Raw genomic sequence first — 7,104 nt, forward strand, 5'->3', positions numbered from 1 at the left:
CCAGAAGGCAGCTCCAGCTAGAGCTCAGAATAGGTCATTTTCGTATAGATGATGCAATGTAAATGCCCATTACCATTATCATTACCATGGAAACGGCTTAGCAAGCCCGGTCACAAAGGTTTCCATAAAAGGCAAAATTATGACTCTCTATGAAATGGGTCCTAGATACTAGATGCAATTCGGAACTCGGTAAGCAACTCCCTAAGATCTCTTCATACAAGATTCACAAACATGTTTAAAATAAAAATTGATTGTTGATTTGCATTTTTTATTTTTTTTTTTATTTTTTCACTTTTTCCTTCCTGGCCTTGTTTCAGATATGTGCCTTTTTTCCAGTCGCTTTTGACAATCAAGGAACCCCTTGGGGGTATTTCATGGAGCCAGTAGAGTTGCTCTCATCCAATCAGCTGCGAGCATTTCAGCAGCTTGTAACAGTTGCCAATGAAAATAATTACTCCATGAAACCCTCCCCCTGGTCGATGTCTTTGGCGATGGAACTGCTTACATACATGTATTCAAATGTCAACCTTTTCGTAATTATGTGTTTGAAGGTGATTCTGTGGCAAGAATAGTTTGTTGTTAACCTCCTTTATTTAAGATGGTGGGGGGGGTTCACAAAGATCTGAGCCCAACTAAAAGTTATGCATAAGTACATGTACCAGCTTGCACATGATAATTAAGATGCATCTCATTGATTATTACGCAGTAGACTGCTTCCCATGAGGGTGATGCTTTCCATACTTCACGCAATTTGGGATTCAAGTGTGATTTTTAATCATACTTGACTTTTTGTGAAACCCACCCCAGGACCCTTTTGCATCGAGTTACAAGTAACAATTGAGTAAATTTCCCATCCAATGGTAACTACCATGGTAACAATACTCTACAGCCAATCAGAATCAAGGATTACGTGGTAGTTACCACTGGAAGTCAAAGTCATTGGGAGATTTCAAGTACGGTGTTCAGTGTTGGTGTTTAGAGCGTGAAAAGGCTGCTGAACTGAGCCCCAACACCGAGCTGAGTACAGAGGAGTGATACCGATCACGTTAGCGGTATCCTATGACGTCACGCATTTGCGCTGCGTTGCTGATCATCTCGACTTAACGCGAGAAATTCTCAACGACAAAAGTGAAATCGGGAAGAAATTGCACTAAAATGTTATCGTACAGAATGCACAGGTTAAAATCACTGCAATAATCAGAAAGCATGAATATTATTTTTCATTAAAATGTGTAAAACTCTAATGATTTGTGCTCATCTTAACTGTAATAGATAATTTTACGGGGTGTTTCATCGTGTTCGCCTCCTGTTCGTGAACTACAGTTCATCAACACCAAACTTGAAGTCACGATTTTCCCATTCCCTGGGGGTTGGTGTTGGTGAATAGGGAAATTGCACGTAGATCGTCAACACCAGCTGTAATGCTCGGTTCAGCAGACGACATTCAACTCCAGAGCTCAACACAAACTGCCGGAAATATGTCATATTTTCCGAGGTCAATCCCAACACCAGCGTGATTTCAAGTACAGTGTTGTAGCTGGTGTTGTCCCAACACCAACACCAGATTTCAACACCGTACTTGAAATCACCCATTGTAATGGTAGCTTTTAATTAACGACCCTTAGTGTATTTGTTTCACGTACAAGGGTTAGATGCAACGGGAATGATGACGTGATAGATAACTCATGAATAAAACTTGCCAGGACTTCACGGGAGGGAGGGGTAGGGTTAGAACACAAATATTTCGCAAGCAAAAAAATTCACTATTTTCAGGAATTTGAAAAGTTCACCACTTTCAAATTTTCTTTTGGCCACTGCTAACTGTACAAGAAAATAAATCCACAACTAGAGAAAACCAACGAGTAGTGAATGTCACTTTAGAAAAGAAATTCTGAAGATCCTGATGTGAACATGTTGGCTTATACATGAACCCATCTAATTGATATTCTGATTAAAACAAAAAACATTCTGTTCCTGGGTAAATCGTTGTTCCCCATATTGCTATTGTCTTAACGTGAATCAAGTTTTTGTTTTTGTTTTCAATGTTCCAATTGAAATCTTAATACACAAGACTATTGAAATGTATGTATGGACAAATAAAAAAAAAAATGTTTTAGAAGAATTTATATTAAAAAGCGATATACTCTTTTGTATTTGTTTGTTTATTTCACTGATTGCTTGCTTGCTTTACTTATATGTCATCAGTTTATTGGTTGTTTGGGTTTCAAGGGCCTTGGTTAGGTCCTTGCATATTCTGAGTTGTATTACCACAGCCTAAAGTCTACTTTATATTAGACCATCTGTTCTAGAATTATGGGTAGCTGATATTTGGAAAGATTTGTTTGTTTTATTTTTCTTGTTTTCCCTTTTCACATGCTTTAGTGATGATGGAAACTGTTCTGATTGCCATTCCCAAACAATAATTACTCATTTTTTAGTTTTGGATGAACAGATGAATTGAACCTCTCCCGTTAACCCTAATTCTCCCGGGGGGGGCCATAATGGCCCCCCCCTCAACAATTTTCGCGATATATCTTCTGCGCGAAATTTTTTCACCTCGCAGCTCACTGACTTCTTACATTCAAGTCTCGCACAAATTTTGAGACCAAAGTTGTGACGCCCGGGTACGCGGTTACGACATTATGCAAGTGCATGTCAGACCCAAAATTGCTCATAAACGTGATTTCATGTACAAATCCAATGAAAATTGCGTATTTAGCCAAAATTCATAAATGTATCATTATTTTTACTTTTACTGATTAAACTTAATTAATTTTGCCTTGTTTATGATCAGAATTATGTCTGGAACATTTTCCATTGAAAAAACAATAAAAAACAAAGTAAAAAACAAAGAAATACAAAAACCAAAGTTTTTTTGAATTACGATTGTTAAGAATGCTACAAAGAAAATTTTTACCAAAAATTAGCATTCTAGGAGCTTTATTTAGTGAATTAGAGCAAAAAGTATGATTTATGCATAAATTAGCATAATTCATGTAAAATAAAATCTCATTATTTTGGAAAATTTTACCATACAGCCTTGTAGATTACATCGCACACTACCAGCGTGCAAATTTTTGCGTCGCTCGCGCGATCGGCGGCCGAGATCTTAAGGGGGGCCATAATGCCCCCCCCCCCCAGGGAATGACAAGAATCAAAATACCCCGGGAGATTTAGGGTTAAAAGATCATATCACAATTGGCTATCTATGGTTCAGCCACAACTTTCGACCGGAGTTTAAATTAGACCAGGGCCCCTGTCTTACAAAGAGTTACGATTGATCCAATCAATCATAACTCTATGGAAATCCATCAATGTCATAATTTTTTTTCTGCAGGAAACTTTGCAAAATGTCCTTTGTAAACAAAGAACACACCAAATTGTCAAGAAATCAATGAATATATGGATATTCATTTATATCTAGATTTTTTGTGAACAATTAACGTGCATTTTATATGATAATTTTGCTGGCTTTCCGTAGTTGCGATTGATCAGATCAACTCTTTGCAAGACGGGGGCCCCAGTCACCATACAAGTCATGAACAGTGAAAACCTTAAGATCTGGCTCTAGTACTAGTGTTGGTAGCCTGGGTTGGTAGTCTTCAGATCGTTTGTAGTGCACGACCCCATGGGGGGAGGGGTTGTTACACCCACAAATGTAATAAACGCCCACAAATGTAATAACACTACCCACAGATGTAATAACACTACCCACAAATGTAATAACACTTAACCCACAAATGTAAAAACACTTTGCCCACAAATGCAATAACACTACCCACACATGTAATAACATCCACAAATGTGATGATACTGTACCCACAAATGTAATTAACTTGAAGGGATTTTGGCGAATCGAACTTCACAATAAAATCTTTTTAATGTTGAATGAAGTAGAAATATAGCATAGTCTTTCCTTCAGATCAAGATATTTCAAATAGCAAATAATAGAAAAATAATGATTAAAAAAAAACCCACTATCTTATCAATGTTGAATGACTTGTTATCTTGGGTTTTGAGGCGCGTATTGGATACGAATATTTACGCCTATGATCAATTTGTTGTTTTTTTGGTTATAAAATTTGACATGAAAATATAGCACAGTCGTTCCTCCAGACTCGGTTATTAAAAACAAATAGAAAACAAAAAGGGCTACCCTCTCCATCCCCCCCCCCCTCCATGATTTTGCTGGTAGTGAAAAAAATTAGAAATAAAAGGGAGGCGAAGAAAGGAGAGTATACATCAGAGTTCTGCGTAATGTTCTTCTATAATACCCCTATAGTTTAATTGAAAAAACGCATGAAGACATATTTTGTGGTCATGCCAGCCCCCCAGCCGGCCCGCAGCAAAATATCTGTCGGTGACCCTACATTTGATCTTCGATTATCGAAAGAGTATGCTGAATTGATCACGTGAAATGATACGTTTTTATAATTTTCAGATTTCTGTTTGATCCTTAAAATAGGCCAACAAGCAATGGATAAAAGGGTTGGCACCGTCGCAGGAGCAGTTTCCACGGAAAAAAAATAAAATTTTGCTAGAATGATAACCAAAATTGTTTCAATTTCTGATAGGTCAAAAGGGGTAAAGTTATTCTTAAAAACGTAAATGTATGAGTACCGACTCTGGCATCGGGTTCTTGCAATGACCCTCATACTCTTGACAAAAAGAGCGCCCCCTACCGGCAATCACGTAAGGCATAATATCCCTTTCAATATTATGCACGAGAATAGAGTTCAATGAGCGAGACTAAAAAAAAACAAAAAAACTTGCCTTGCTTAATTCGGCATATATCATTATTATGGTAAGCTATGCAAACCTTTACCGCCATAAAACTCCCATTGCATATCACAAACTTATAAAGTTATGACATATTTAATTCCCTCCTCAAAAATGTGAACTATTATCCATCAGTCGGAAAATGTCCCCTAGAAACTAAACATTTTAATAGTCTTTATATTAATCATCCTCTCATTTCTTTCTGCTCCTTGCAAGAAAAATTTAAGAGTTTGAAGTAGACACAAGACCCTGTAATTAAATATGCACATCCTTCATTCGCGGGCTCTGTCACTTCATTCCCTCGCTAATAAAGCCCCTCCCCCCTATAATTCAGTAGAACCGGTTGACCCCCCCCCCCCCGTGACATGTACACCGCTCCGTTGCCATACATGTAATTGTAATTCCCTTTTCTTTTTTTTTCGTTTTCTCTCATTTCATCTTAGTTTCCTCACAATTACAAATAATGTACCTCAATTGAACTTGTTCTTTTTGACGAGGTTTTGTTCAAATTTAAGACATACATTGCATACGAAAATTGACCCCCCCCCCCCCCCACGGACAAAAGACGAATGTTCCATATTTTTACACACACATGGCAGATCAAATTATTAAGAAGAGTTCAAAGTTCATTCTTAAAAATCCGCTGAAATGAAAGTTTCTTGCTTCGTATAGGCCTGTAACTTCATCCTTTCGCTTTTAAGTTGAATTTAGCGTCTTATAAGTGAAAAGGGTATTTCCCATATTTATTCATTGTAACATGATGGTTTTCACACATGAAAGTTGTCTTGTAATTTAACCACATCATCCTGTTCGAAGTGTAGGTTTTTTTTTTACTTCAGTTCCTTCCAGACCTGTAAATTACTTAACCACAAATGAAAGTAAGCAACAAATGTAACTTTAGATATAGACTGTAGGTCTACAAATATCTCATATGGATGGCATAGGAGTTTATCATAGAGCCTAGCAAATGTGATTTTTCGTATTTAGGTGATTTATGAGTTACATGGGTTTTTTTTACTTTAATGTATATATTTCAGATATTCTCTATGAAAAAGATGTTATATATTTCCCTTTTTACCAATGTGGCCGGGGCGGGGATGTGGCGGTTAAAGAACCCCCAACCTCCACCCCCCAAAAAAAAGTAATAGTAATCAATCAATAATAATAATGAAAGAGAATAAAAAATAATAAACAAATGAACAGATAAATAGATAAATAAATAAATAAACAAAAGAATGAATAAATAAAAAATAAATCAATAAACAAATAAATAAAAAATAAATAAATAATGCAGAATAACTATACACTCGTACAAAGTCTCAAATTGACATTTTGGACTGTGCGATTACTGTGTAAAACGCCCCTCCCCCTCCACCAGTGCTTGTATATAATGTAAAATACTTGCATTATCCCTCTTCCATCCCAATCCTGGGGGACGTTTCATGAAAGGACTTGTCGGACGTTTTTTCCGACAGTTACCATAGGAACAGTGCCTCTCAGCCAATCAAAATCAAGGAAAGATGTCAGATCTGACAACTTGTCGGATATACGCTGCGGCTCCCCAGCTCTGCTCCGAATATAAAGTATCTAACACATAGGCTATAATGTGATACCTAATCGAGGGCCTACATAAAGAAGAATAAAGAAAAATATCAAGATGAAGGCTAATGTCCTTCAGTTTACGATGAACAAATATTGCAAATGAAAATAAATATCCAACACTATTCTGAGGATTACGTTATTATTTCATCACTGGATTTTTATTATTATTTTGTTTTGAAGCTAGTGGGTTCATTTTGTTATAACTTTTATCGAAAAAACGATGACAGTTTCTGGCTTATTCGCATTCAAATCGCAGTTTTGGAAAGAGATACGGAACGAGTTTCTTTTTCTTCTCTTTCCCTCCCTGCCCCCCCCCCATACACACACTAACCCACCCCCTTCTCCCCCTCCCCTCTCTCTCCCTCCCTCTCCCTCTCCTCTCATCTGTCCCTCCATGTTCTATCCGAAATGTTGGATGTATGATTGGGAAATCCCAACTGGGTGGTATCATTGTAAGAGGCACCTCCAAGGTCGACCTTTTACGAAATTCAGTTTGTTGAACAAAAAATAGCTCACAATGGAGCAGGTCTTTCAATAAAAAAGAAAAAAAAACAGTGAATATGGAGGGTGGAGGCTCGGAAAAAGTAATAATTTCGTCCGATATGTGAGGATTGATTGATAGACTGAAGGACTATTTCATAACCTTTTAAAATCTATTTTAGAATACTCATATGTTGCAATGATAAATTACGATTATCTCCGAGTCGTCTCATTATGGAATAA

The sequence above is a fragment of the Lytechinus variegatus genome, chromosome 16 (genome assembly GCF_018143015.1).
Source record: "Lytechinus variegatus isolate NC3 chromosome 16, Lvar_3.0, whole genome shotgun sequence".
Classification (NCBI taxonomy): domain Eukaryota; kingdom Metazoa; phylum Echinodermata; class Echinoidea; order Temnopleuroida; family Toxopneustidae; genus Lytechinus; species Lytechinus variegatus.